Genomic DNA, 14,324 nt, shown 5'->3' on the forward strand with positions numbered 1-14,324 from the left:
GAAAGAGGCAGTGACCGCTGCTGAAAAAGCCCACCCTCGGCTTGGACCCATTGGCTTGTGACAACTACCAACTGGTCGCAAATACCCCTCTTAGGGAAAGTGATTGAGAGGGTTGTGGTGCAGCAATTGCAAGGACTCTTGGATGAAACAGATTATCTTGACCCATTCCAGTCTGGGTTCAGGCCTGGTTATGGGACTGAATGGGCCTTGGTCACCCTGATGGATGACCTTTTTTGGGAGAAGGATGGGGGAATGCTACCCTTTTATTCTTACTTGATCTCTCAGTGCTTTTGATACTATTGACCATGGTATCCTTCTGGGCTGACTTGGTGAAATGGGTACTGGAGGCATTGTTTTACAGTGATGCTGATCCTATCTCCAGCGTCATTTTCAGATAATAGCATTCGGTGATTGTATTTCGGCCCCTGGCAGTTGTGCTGTGGGGTGCCGCAGAGTACCATCTTGTCCCCCATGCTGTTTATATGAAGCCCTTGGGAGAGGTCATCACAAGATTTGGGACAAGGTGTTAGCAGTATGCTGATGATACCCAGCTCTATTTCTCTGTAACGTGAATCAGGAGAGGTCATGCAAGCCCTGGACTGGTGCCTGGACTCTGTGATGGGCTGGTTCAGGGCCAATAAACTGACTCTCAGTCCTAGCAAGATGCAGACGCTGTGGCTTGGTGGTTCCTGAGTTCGGATAATTGGTCAGTTGCCTGCTTTGGATGAGGGCGTACTCCCTCTGAAAGAGCAGGTCCGAAGTCTGGGGGTGCTCCTGGATCCATCTTTGTCACTAGAGGCCCAGGTGACCTCTGTGGCTAGGAGTGCCTTTCACCAGCTTCGTATGGTAAGATAGCTGTGCCGTTTCTGTACAGGGATAGCCTGACCACTGTTGTCCATACACTGGTAACCTCCAGGCTGAATTACTGTAATTCGCTCTATGTGGGGCTACCCTTGAGGTTGGTCCGTAAGCTGCAGCTGGTGCAGTAGTGAGACTGCTCACTGGAGCAGGTTATTACCAACATGTAATTCTGCTACTGAAAGAATTGCACTGGCTACCTATTAGCCACCGACCTAAGTTCAAGGTTCTAGTTTTGGTGTACAAAGCCCTACATAGCTTGGGACCAGGATACATGAAAGACTGTCTTATACCTTGTATACCCAGTCAATCACTGTGCTGTGCAGGTGAGGGCCTTCTGCAGATACCATCTTATCAGGACATCTATTCCACGCAACATAGGAAATGGATCTTTAGTGTAGTGGCAATAACCCTTTGGAATTCCCTCTCCTTAAATATTAGACGGGCACCATTATTATTATTATTATTATTATTTATTAAACTTATATACCACCCGACTAGCAATAGCTCTCTGGGCGGTGAACAACAAAAAATATAATAAAATTACACAGTAATACAACAGAGCATATAAAAAGTACAAAATCTAAAATCAGATTACAACACATTTAAAACTAAAATTAAATTAACTTAAATTAAAATGCCTCGGAGAAGAGGAAGGTTTTAACTTGGGGCCGGAAAGATAATAATGTCGGCGCCAAGCGCACCTCCTCGGTGAGACTATTCCACAGTTCGGGGGCCACCACTGAGAAGGCCCTAGATCTTGTCGCCACCCTCCGGGCCTCCCTATGAGTCGGAACCCGGAGGAGGGCCTTTGTAATAGACTGTAGTGTTCGGGCGGGTTCATATCGGGAGAGGCGATCCAACAGGTATCGTGGTCCCGCGCCGTATAAGGCTTTATAGGTTAATACCAACACTTTGAATCTGGCCCGGAAGCATATTGGAAGCCAGTGCAGGCGAGCCAGAACAGGTGTTATATGCTCGGACCGCTTGGTCCTTGTTAGCAATCTGGCCGCCGCATTTTGCACTAGCTGAAGCTTCCGAACTGTCTTCAAAGGTAACCCTACGTAGAGCGCATTGCAGTAGTCCAAACACGAGGTTACCAGAGCATGTACCACTGATGTGAGGTCCTCCTTACTCAAATAGGGACGTAGTTGGGCTACCAACCGAAGTTGGTAGAACGCATTCCGGGCCACCGAGGCTACATGAGCCTCAAGTGAGAGGGAAGAGTCTAAAACGACTCCCAAACTACGAACCTGCTCCTTTAGGGGGAGTGTAACCCCATCCAGGACAGGATATATATCCACCATCCGATCAGAGAAACCATCTCGTTCTTGTCAGGATTGAGCCTCAGTTTGTTAGTCTCATCCAGTCCATTGTCGCGGCCAGGCAACGGTTCAGCACATCAACAGCCTCACCTGAAGAAGATGAAAAGGAGAAGTAGAGTTGCGTGTCATCAGCGTACTGATGACAACGCACTCCAAAACTCCTAATGACTGTGCCTAACGGCTTCATGTAGATGTTAAAAAGCATGGGAGACAAAACCGAACCCTGCGGGACCCCACATTGGAGAACCCACGGTGTCGAGCAGTGTTCCCCAAGCACTACCTTCTGGAGACGGCCCGCCAAGTAGGAGCGGAACCACTGCCAAGCAGTGCCTCCAACTCCCAACTCCGCGAGCCTCTCCAGAAGGATACCATGGTCGATGGTATCAAAAGCCGCTGAGAGATCGAGGAGAATCAACAGAGTTATACTCCCTCTGTCTCTCTCCCGACATAGGTCATCAAACAGGGCGACCAAGGCCGTCTCAGTGCCAAAACCAGGCCTGAAACCCGATTGAAATGGATCTAGATAATCGGTTTCATCCAATAGCGCCTGGAGCTGGCTAGCAACCACTAGTTCCAAGATCTTGCCCAGGAATGGAACATTTGCCACTGGTCTGTAGCTGTTGAAGTTTTCTGGGTCCAAGGAAGGTTTTTTCAGAAGTGGTTGCACTGCCGCCTCTTTCAGACAGCCAGGGACCACTCCCTCTTGTAAAGAGGCATTTATCACTTCCTTGGCCCAGCCAACTGTTCCATCCCTGCTAGTTTTTATTAGCCAAGAGGGGCAAGGGTCCAGTACCGAAGTGGTTGCACCATCTCTGTTATCTTTTCGGTGCCTACTGAAGACCTTCCTCTTTCAACAAGCCTTTTAAGTAGAGACCTTATCCCAGTCTGCATCTGTGTTGGAATTGCTTTTTAATATATTTTTAAACCTTTAAAAATGTTTTTAAAGCTTCTTTAAAAATGTTTTTAAAGATATCTTGTTTTAATATGTTTTTAATGGCTGTTGTGTTTTAATATATTTTAAAGTCTGTGTTTATGATGTTTTAAAGTGTTGTTAGTGCTTTTGTTTGCCGCCCTGGGCTCCTACTGGGAGAAAGTGCGGGATAGAAACAAACAAACAAACAAACAAATAAATAGGGATGCCTTTTCTGAGTGACCACAAACTACTTCCATTGTTACTCAGAAATCTGTATTTTTATTCTATGGCATTGGATTTCCTTCTTGCCTTTCTCTTTACACTGCCAAGGAATTTGCAGTGCTGTGGCTTCAGTAGAAATGAGGTGCAGACATCGAAGCTGAGCAATGCTCCCCCTCCCTGATGTAGTTATTTTAAAGCCAATAACGATTTGAGGTTACCAAAGTTTTGCCACAGCATAAAACTCCAACAATTAGTATATCAGAGAGAGCAGTTCATAAATCTGAGGATCTTTCTAACATGATATTTTCCAGTGCACAGTGACCTTTTCTTTTTCACTGGGGAGCATGAACATACCCCCACTGCAGCCTGAAGATAACCATTAAAAAAAAAATAGTGTTTGCACTTGATTCTGCAGATGATATAATTTCATTTGCTATGGAATAGTTGAAACTGCCCAACAATACAGTGATAGATTGGTATACCCCCAATACATTTCAGGTTAAAGTTTAATTTTATAAGTGCAGCAGATGAAGAACTATTACTCTGGATTGGACTGGTCATCTGGTTTTTGCATGTGCTATCTCTCTCTCCCCTCCAGCTGTAGCCTAGACCTATGTGTCTGTGGGAAGCTCATAAACAGACCATGAGGGTGATGGATAGGATATCCCATGTTGTCTGTCCCCATCAGCATTTAGCAATCAGTGATATGTGGCCTCTGATAATGGAGGTTCCATTCTTAGCACCCATGGATCAAGTTTGGTTCCTCATACTGTGTTGAAAGGGCAATGGTACATAAAATAAAACAGCCGATATCATAATGCCGTTGTATAAATCTATGGTGTGGCCGCATTTGGAATACTGTGTACAGTTCTGGTTGTCTCATCTCAAAAAGGATATTATAGAGTTGGAAAAGGTTCAGAAGAGGGCAACCAGAATGATCAAGGGGATGGAGCGACTCCCTTACGAGGAAAGGTTGCAGCATTTGGGGCTTTTTAGTTTAGAGAAAAGGCGGGTCAGAGGAGACATGATAGAAGTGTATAAAATTATGCATGGCATTGAGAAAGTGGATAGAGAAAAGTTTTTCTCCCTCATAATACTAGAACTCGTGGACATTCAAAGAAGCTGAATGTTGGAAGATTCAGGACAGACAAAAGGAAGTACTTCTTTACTCAGCGCATAGTTAAACTATGGAATTTGCTCCCACAAGATGCAGTAATGGCCACCAGCTTGGATGGCTTTAAAAGAAGACTAGACAAATTCATGGAGGACAGGGCTATTGGTGGCTACTAGACATGATGGCTGTTCTCTGCCACCCTAGTCAGAGGCAGTATGTTTCTGAAAACCAGTTGCCGGAAGCCTCAGGAGGGGAGAGTGTTCTTGCACTCAGGTCCTGCTTGTGGGCTTCCCCAGGCACCTGGTTGGCCACTGTGAGAACAGGATGCTGGACTAGATGGGCCACTGGCCTGATCCAGCAGGCTTTTCTTATGTTCTTAAGTATCCCAGGTTAAGCCAGCCTGGAAGGTATGTTACCTACTTCTGAAGTTTTTACCTCTAATTGTAAATGTGTTAGTAGTTCTGGGTATTAAATGGTGAGGAAAAGGTGCTCTGTGTATACTCCATAGCATTATCATCTTTACAGCTGAGCTTTCTGTGATCAAGTTAATTTTCTTAGTTTTAGGTTTGATTTCTGTATTTTGTTTGTTTAGTATATGTTGTGATGGTATTTTATGGATTCTGTTTTAATTGCTTTAAACTGGGGTGGTGGTGGTAAACTGTGGCCCTCTAGATATTGCTGGAGTACAACTCCCATAATCCCTAACCATTGGCTTTGCTGGCTGGGGTTCATGGGACCTGGAGTCCAACAACAGCTGGGGGGCCACAGGTTAGCCGCTGTTTTAAATAGCTTAATTGTTGTATCTTGCCCAGAAAACCCAGATTATTGGGCAACTAACAAATGCATAACTTAACATGATCAAAGCTCAGCTTCACTTTTGAAGCACCCTGAGGTGCTTACTCAGCTTACATGCTGGCTTTATGTAATGAGTCCAGGGCTGGTCTGTGTGTAGATAAAGGGCAGGACGATGCCCCCCATCCTATTGAAAGCTGCCTGGCCTGGCCATTGTACCTTAGTTCAACATTTCACCTGAAGGTAGCAGGCTAGCTTAAGAGGCTCAGGGCAGGCCATGTGACACTCAAAGCTTGGTCCTCTAACTTTGCTGTGGCCCCCCACTCCCAGCACCTGGCACCTGATGTGGCTGCTCCATCCTATCTAATGGTAGCCCTGGAACTGGATGAGACTGTGGTTGCCTTTTCACTTGAGAAGTGGAAACTCACATATTAGTGTTTGAGACAAGATGGCATTTTAAAACAGGCATTTTGGCAGCTATACCTTTATCTATGTAAAGGTTATTTTAAACCCGGCTCATCAGCTGGAAAAAAAAGGCTCCCAGAAATGTTATTTTTATTTAATGTGTTCATATACCCTTTTTCATCACCAAGTGACTTCAAAGTGGTTTACATAAAAAATAGTAATTTTAGTAATGAGCCCCTACCTTCAATCCTACAGTCTAAAAACACATGACACAAAAGGAAAAGGAACTGAAAGGTGTCCGGGGGTGGGGGGAGCAAACTGAGGCACTAATTCTCAGTTATAGAATGATGGTGACCATCAAGGGCAATCCTCTATTTGAAGGTGTCTTTTAATTGAAGCCGTGTCTGGACCAAGTCCAGTTCAAAGATAAAAAAACTAAGAAGTGAGATCAGGGGCCTTTACCACTTGGACAGCAGACTGAGTAAGCATACTGATCACCTGGCACACAGACAGGGGTGTAGGTGTCTGGGTCTTGGGGCAGGATCATAGACCTCTTACTTTTTTGGGCACAAGGTGCCAGCCAGGTCCCTATGTATGTGCCAATCAGGATGAAAGGGGAGCATGTTGGCCACTAAGAAGAATCCTTGTCCTTTTGTGTGTATTGGAGCCAGCCAGAGTGAAAGGAGACTCTTCTCAGTAGCTAACACATAGCCTTCCCTTCCATGCTTATTGGCTGCTAGGGACTAGGAGACGCTCGTGGACTAGGAGATGACACAGATCACAAGGGAGATGTGGGAAAGTGGAAAAGGAGGCATGGCTGTGAGGGGGCATGGTGTGACTAGGGGTGGTGTGTGACTATCATGAAGGGACCCTGCACTTCTGAATTTGCCTACACTACACTACTGCAAACAGATCACTTAAACTTACACACCATACATGTATAGCCCCCCCCAATCCTTGGAAATGTAGTTTACCTCCTCACAGAGCTACATTTCCCAGTACCCTTAACAAACTACAGTTCCCAGGATTCTATGGGCGAGAAATGTGCTGTAGATGTATGGTGTGTACGGAGGTGAGGCGTACTGTGCTTCTATTTAAATTACAGTCATTATTTCTAAATTTGCATCTATGTGCATAAATTAGTATATTCTTTATGCAAACTTATGTCCCTCTTTTGTCCTCTTCTCTTCCCTTTTTCTTTCCTCCTGGATTCAATCCCTGTCATCTCCAGGCAAGACTGGGAAAAGCTCCTGCCTGAAACCCTGGTGAGCTGTTCCCAGTCAGAGTACTCAGCTAGATGGACCAGTAGTTTGATACGGTATCTTATGTAGAGTTCTTGCAGAGACTAGCAGGAATGCAAAGAACTCAAGGAAAGGTGGAGCCAAAAGGAGATACAGTATGGGATGTAAATGTAGTCTAGTGATAACTGAATAACCGCATTGCAGTGAATGAGTCTTTTGGTTCGGTTTCAGTTGGGTTCTGGCTTATGTGGGAAATCTTAAGAATGAGGTGGCAGATCAGACGGCTAGGAAAACTTTGAGACATAGGGACACTGACTTTATGTGTTGCCACTATCTTTTTTTGGAAGTTAACAGTTGGGTTAAATAGCAATTGTTAGGTGAGTGGCAAAGGCAGTGGGAGGTGGGTAGGAGGGTATTCTCCTTTTGTCCATCACTGGAGGATTTTTAACTTTTTAAACTGAAAGGGCAGCAGAGACAGTATGTTCAGAGTTTTGATGGGGCATTGTGCTCTTCAGAGTGGTTTGTGCAGGGTTAGAAGAATTAACTCGAGGTGTTGTGAAGTTTTTGGGGTGAAGGAAATAGTTGTTCATATTATTTGGGATTGTTTGTAGTATCCAAACGATCTCTCCTTTGTAGTTTTAATGATTTGGGTCTTACAACTTTATCTGTGGGGGCTGAGCTTTGGAACAAGAATCTCTAGGGCTCAGCATTGGTGATTTTATGGAGATTTGTGAAATATATGAGGCTTTCGGAAAGGCTGTGAGTGAAGTGTGATAATATTGCTGCTGGTAGGTGGTAGTAATAGTGTTGGGAGTAAAGCACCAATGCCTGAACCAGTGCAGGGAGAGACAGAAAGGCAGCCTATTCTTCCCTTGCTGATTTCCTCTTTAAATTACTAGTTTGTTTTTCCCATCTTTTCATCCTCCATTCTCTTCTTGTCTAGTCAACCAGAGATAGTGCCTGGGAGTACAAGCTTCAAGGCTCCATAATGGCTGCAACAGCATCTATGATTTTATTTCTTTGTAATAATAAGTTCAGGGCTGGCACCAGGTGTGACTGCGCCCTTGGGCACCAGCCTGCCCCAGACCTGGAGTGCCCACCCGCACGCCCCACCTATCTCTTCAATTGCTTCATGTAAATGTAGTGCACTGCGTGCGCATGCCTACCATCAACCAAGATGGGGGGGCTTCCCTAAGGGGCTGATCCCTTCGTCACCATCTTGGTTGATTGAACGCATGCACGCTACGCTATACGAGTGCACATGCTTGCCATCAACCAAGATTAAGCTTTTAGTTTGTTACACATTTCTTTGTGAGAGCAACACTGAGAGTACTGAGGCGAGAAAGACGGACAAAAGTTTTCATTCAACTAAGGCCTATTCTGAGAAGACCTATTGAAATTAATGAGCCCAAGTCAGGGCACATCCAACTGCTATTTATGCCGGCCTGAGGGGAGTTGGATATGGCAGATCCCCGGCTAAGCTGACTGGTTCCTGGCTCAGCTGGGCTATGCTGGCAAAAGCCCCTCATCCTGGCTCAGCCATGTCTGCCAGGGAAGCCTAGCCCAGCATAAGGGGAGCTGGCAGAAGCCAGTGGAAGGCCTGAAAAAGAGGAGTTATGGGGGCGTGTCTGCCAGGGAAGCCTAGCCCAGCATAAGGGGAGCTGGCAGAAGCCAGTGGAAGGCCTGAAAAAGAGGAGTTATGGGGGCGTGTTAGAGGAGGGATCAAGGGAGGGACTTATGCAATATCCAGGTCCTGTTCAGCTCCCTCCTACAGCCCTCTGTTGCAGCAGCAGGTACACTGGTAAAAGGGGTGGCAGAAGGAAAAAGGTATTTTCTTTCCTTACACCACACCTTCCTCCAGCTGTGCATACACCAGCTTCACTCCTGCTGGCCTCCAATAAGTTGGATTGCTCTGTTAGTCATGTGTATTAACTTTAATGGGTCTACTCTGAGTAGGACTAGCATTGAATACCACCCAAGGTATTGATTTTTTTAGGCTGCATTCCTTAGCACACTAACTTGGGAACTGAGGTCAGTGGGACTTACTCCTGAGTGACTTACAGTGCAGTCCTATATCGGTTTACTTAGATGTACGTCCCAGTGAGTTTCAAGGGACTTACTCCCAGGCACGTGGCATAGGACTGCAGCTTAGGTGAGCATATATGGTTAGACCAGCCTTTCCCAACCAGTGTGCCTCCAGATGTTGTTGGACCACAACTCCCATCAGCCTCAGCCAGCATTGCCAATAGTCAGGAAAGATGGGAATAGTGGTCCAACAACATCTGGAGGCACACTGGTTGGGAAAGGCTGGGTTAGACTATTACAGGCCAACACCTATACATGCTTACCTGAAAATAAGTTATATTAAGAACAATGGAACCTACTCCTTAGTAAGTGTGCATAAGCTATTGTAGCCTTCAGAATGTTTCTATGCAAGTTTAAGTAGAAGTAAATCCAAGTTCAATGTGCAATTGAACTTACTTCTAAGTTGGCCACTTCCTGTTTCTTCTTATCACAGGAGAACTTGTATAAATATTCTTTGTGCGGTAAATGTTACTCCCACTTATAATGAGATGTACATTTACATGATTTTCAACTGTTATGTAAATACTACTAGTTAAATAACTGAGGCTGCATTCCTATGCTTGGTTAGGACATCTCTGCTCTGTACTGATCTGTCAAATACCTTTAATTTGTGCAAACCTGATATCCACTTGACTGTACGGAGTGTACCAGTGGAGGCTGGTTCACTGGGGCTACTGGGCGGCAGCCCTACTGCTGATAATATCAAACAATTAAAAAAAATCTGCAAAATCTCAAAGCTTCACACTCTTTCTTGTTCTACACACATTTTATAATTTGTTGAAATTACATAGGCTTGTGAAGGCCTTCCTGTCAATCTTTTTTTTGTCTGGCCAATCAGCTCTTTGTATCACTCAGCCAATCCTAATCCAGGAGTGTAGCTATGGCAAAGAGGTCCTTCCCAGGGCTGCCTGTTTTTCAGCCCTACTGTGAAGGTTTATGAGAGCCGGTGTGGTGTAGTGGTTAAGGGTTCGAATCCCCACACAGCCATGAAGTGCACTGGGTGACCTTGGGCCAGTCACTGCCTCTCAGCCTCATGAAAACCCTATTCATAGGGTTGCCATAAGTCAAAATCGACTTGAAGGTAGTACACACACACACACACACACATGAAGGTTTATACTCCATTTGTTGGTATGAAGCTTATCCAGCACAGCCAGTATAGTAGATTAAGGAGGAGTCAGGCCTGCTTCAAGTACAGCCTGATGTGGTAGCCTTAGCTTGGTTTTGGGTGTGCTCAGAGATGTTTCCCTGAAGGCCAGATCTTTTTATAGGCAACCAGAGAAGCAACAGGGAGTGTTTCCTATTTTGAGGAGCTTTTTTTGTTTAGCTTAGTATTTTGTGAGTGACCTTGACTTCTAAAGAGAGTGCTTATAAGCAAGCAAACAACAGTGAGTCTCTATAATAAATGTCACTTTTTATATAATCATTTTACATTTATGTTAGTGAATTGGGAGAAGAAATAGTGGATGGCTTGTGTATGTGTTGCAACAACCTCTGTGTTAATTATTTCCCTGCATTCACTCATTAAAAGCTGGGTGGAGCAGGGCAGGTTGATATGAACCACATGCAATTCCAGAGTATATTCCAGAGTATTTCCAGAAAATGTGTGTGGATCTGCTTCCAACAAACCCCTCCTTTAGGTTCAGTTTAGAATATCTTGAATGTAGAGGGAAATGCATGGTGCTATTATTTCTAGCTTTTTGGTGAGTTTTGTCAGTAATTTCTAAAATGACATTTGGGCTCTATGCCCTTCTGGATATGACTGCATCCTTCCCCAAACCTGGAAAATATTTCCCCTAATCTCAGACATAACAGAGGGTGATTACTCAGGTGTGATGTACTCTGCAGATGAGCAGAGATTATTATTTCACATTTTCAGGACTGAGCAAGTATGTTTTGCTCTCCTCTGATACACCTTGGCTCAAATGAATGCTTTATTCTTTAATTTAGAGAAAAATATTTTGGATAATGAAAAGTTAAATTGATTTTTTGGGGGGGAAGAAAACTGCATGCAACTGGAAGCAAGTGTTCTTCACATTTTAAAAGTTTTTTTTTAAAAAAAGTTTAGTTTTTTGGCAATGGATGTGTAGGTGTAATCAATACATGAAATAAAAAACTTTTATTTAAAAATAAAAAACATATGGTATGGCTTAATTTTTAAATAAGATGGGTGGAGTTGATCTTGTCTGAAAATCATACTTGGCCCTCTTACATGGAAGTTCTTCCATTATCCATTGATGTGCGGATAACTGATATTTTTAGTGAGGAGACAGTGGCACTCTGCACATGTGTAATGGCACACTTTCCTAAATAAGTGCTGTACAATCCTGTTGTAATGAAAACAGCAATGTTACAAATTGCAGCAGCCCTACCAGGTCAAAATGTTACCAGCCACCACTGTGTATGCCATACACAAATCCAAATTATGTTTACTCAGCAGTAAGCATTATTGATTTCAGTGGGGCTTAAGTCCCAGTAAGTAAGTTTTGGATTGCTCCATCAGCCACAGATCTCTGAAATATGGGAGTAATTTGAGATACTATGTGTTACTGGCAAAGTACTCATCATAATGCCAAGCTCAATTTAAGTCAAAGGGAGCCATTGGCATCTAGGAGAGAAAGTAAAGCAACTGCAATCAAGGTCACGGTTCAGGTGGGAACAAAATTTGTCCATTGTCCCAAAACTGGTATCACTAGAGAGCCAGTTACGTTTGTGGAAGCTGAGTAACCTCGGTTATAATTTTGACAGGTTGGTAAAGTAATACCCTTATAGCTGACAATTTAACTGAGCAAACTCATGTTGCACAAACATTCTGAGTGCCACTGCACTTATACATATTCTAGAATAGGCTCAGAGGAATACGTCTTCAAAATACTATTCTTGCTGAACCCACCTTCTCCATATCCATTGTTCTTTTCTTCCCTCCCAGTTCTACAGCTCTACAGACTTCATGTATCTAGTTAGCAAGCAAAGATAGATTTGGTCACAGGATACCTGCCTGTGAAGACGTGGAAGAGAGAAATGTTTTGCTGACTGGGCTGATGGCTGCAGTTGCTGATGTCTGGAGCAGGGACCAGCTCCCAGTGCTAGGATGAAGAAACCCTGAGCAATTTCATGCTGTTTGGAGACGATGTTGTGAGAAAGATTTCAGGCATAAAGCAAAGAATTAAGAGTAGAAAGGAAGGGCTGAGCAGGGCATGTAATGGACTATGAGGTGTAAAGAAAATGACCAGGGATAAAAATGGCTCTTCTGAGGTGGAACAGTATGTATTTGTTTATTTAGATTAGATTTAATATTTATATCCTGCTTTTCTATTACAGAAATACTCAAAGCAGCTTACAATATAAAACAAAAACATAATATAAATACAGAATACGTAAAATATAAGATGCAATATAAAATATTAAAATTACATATTGAAAAAATAACAATAACAATTATATTCCAAATGCTGTTTCTCTTGATATCTTTAGTGGAACAGAGGATCCAAGATTCCATTCCAGATCCACTACAACACTTCTTCAAAATGCTGTCTTCCCCCCTGTATCCAACCAAAGGCAGCCATCCAAGGCACTAGCCTTTAGAAAACTAAATCTCAAGGCTATTAACAAACCACGTTTTGTACAAACATCTCATGTGGGAAGGCATTTTCTTTATGTAACATTTTTATCCTGCTTCCACATTTCTATGTGGAATTGTCATTCTTTGTTCATTTTATTTTACCAGAGAATCCAGATGTTGTAAAATAATTGTTATTCAGTGTTTTTGTATTGTTCTCCCTGTGTTTCAGATGAGATTTGTGGTTATATTTTGTCTGTTGAGGCCTTCAGTTTCCCCATTGTAGCTCCTCCCTTTTTTATTGCTTCCTGTTGATCAGAGGTGATGGATTAGTGATATAGATCACAGCAGAACCTTTTTGTCTGCCACCTGGTTGCTATGCATGGCCTTTTCCTCCATGCACCCTCTTCCATGAGAAGTATGTTAACAACACACGATATAGTCATAACTGTTGAGTGGTATTCCTGCATCCAGGTTGGATTATTGCCATATCCTCTATATGGGGCTACCTTTGCAAAGTTTCTAGAAGCTTCAGCTGGTCCATAATGCAGCTTACAAGGATGTTGGTGGGCACATGCCCATAGGATCATGTTACACCAATTCTGCAACAGCTGCTCTAGTGCCAATTTGGTCCTGAGCCCAATTCATCATGTTGGTGATGACCTTTAGAACCCTAAATGGCTTAAGTTCAGGATACTTTATGGACTACTTCTTTCTGTATCGTCCTGCCCACTCCCTAAGATCGTAAGGAGAGGCCCTTCTGTTCCATATATGGTGGAAGCATGTTTGAGTGGAATAACAGAGAATGCCTTTTAAATGTTAAGTGCACTGAGTGGTGCTTTTTACACCAGAAGCGCAGGATATAAATAGTTCCCATAATAACCCCGTTATTTCATTGTCTTTGAAAACGTGTTTCATATCTACAGATTATGTAAGAAACAACTCTTTTTTTTGTAGGGGGGAGGTAGCTGTTGGGGAAAAAACCCATACATTTTCTGATGACTACCAGGGTACAAGATAGGAAAAGCAATCTTAACTGTGGACATGGAGCAGTGGGGTAAAATAGAGTGGTGCAGCCACAGCCACAAATGATGCCCTGTCCAAAATAGGTGTGTTATCTCCACATTTTCAACATTTTTTGGCTGTGCCAGCTGTAGACTGGTGCAACTGAGGCCCAAATTGGGGCCCTCTCCAGTGTATCTTTGGCTGACCCAGCTCTGCCTTCACAATGTCATAGTTTGGGGCCTTGCACTGGCCACGGTGTGTGGGAAACTGGCATCTGCAGTGGAGGCCTCTGCAGCAGTGGGACCCCCCCCCAAGCTTTGAAATAACTTTTTAAAAACAACCACTGAATTGTGGGAGCCGAGTTAGTCATTTGAAGTTGGGAAAGCGTGGGATGAACAGTTACTAAAATTGCACATGTACAAAAATATATTTTGATAGCAGTGAGTGAAATAGTGTATAACGATGACAAAGAGGAAATTTCCAGAATAAAGAGACACTCCTTATACCTGGATTTTAATTTTGTGGGTGTTACAGAAATTATTTTCAGAAGAGAGACAGCTGTGCTAGCTGAGATTGGATCTCCCCCATAGTTTATTTGGATGGTTTAATTGTTTTAATTTACGGTGTGTGGCTTTAAATTGTGGTATAATGCCCCTTTAGTTGCAGAGAAATTTTAAAAATAATTGGAATAGCCCCATAAGCACAGCCTACCAAGAGAAGGTAAAGGAAGGCACCCTTGAACACCACCATCTCTATTTACGTTAAAGTATTTCGTCACAGGATATAAAATGAAGTCCCATGACAG

Source organism: Rhineura floridana, chromosome 3, assembly GCF_030035675.1.
Source record: "Rhineura floridana isolate rRhiFlo1 chromosome 3, rRhiFlo1.hap2, whole genome shotgun sequence".
Lineage (NCBI taxonomy): Eukaryota > Metazoa > Chordata > Lepidosauria > Squamata > Rhineuridae > Rhineura > Rhineura floridana.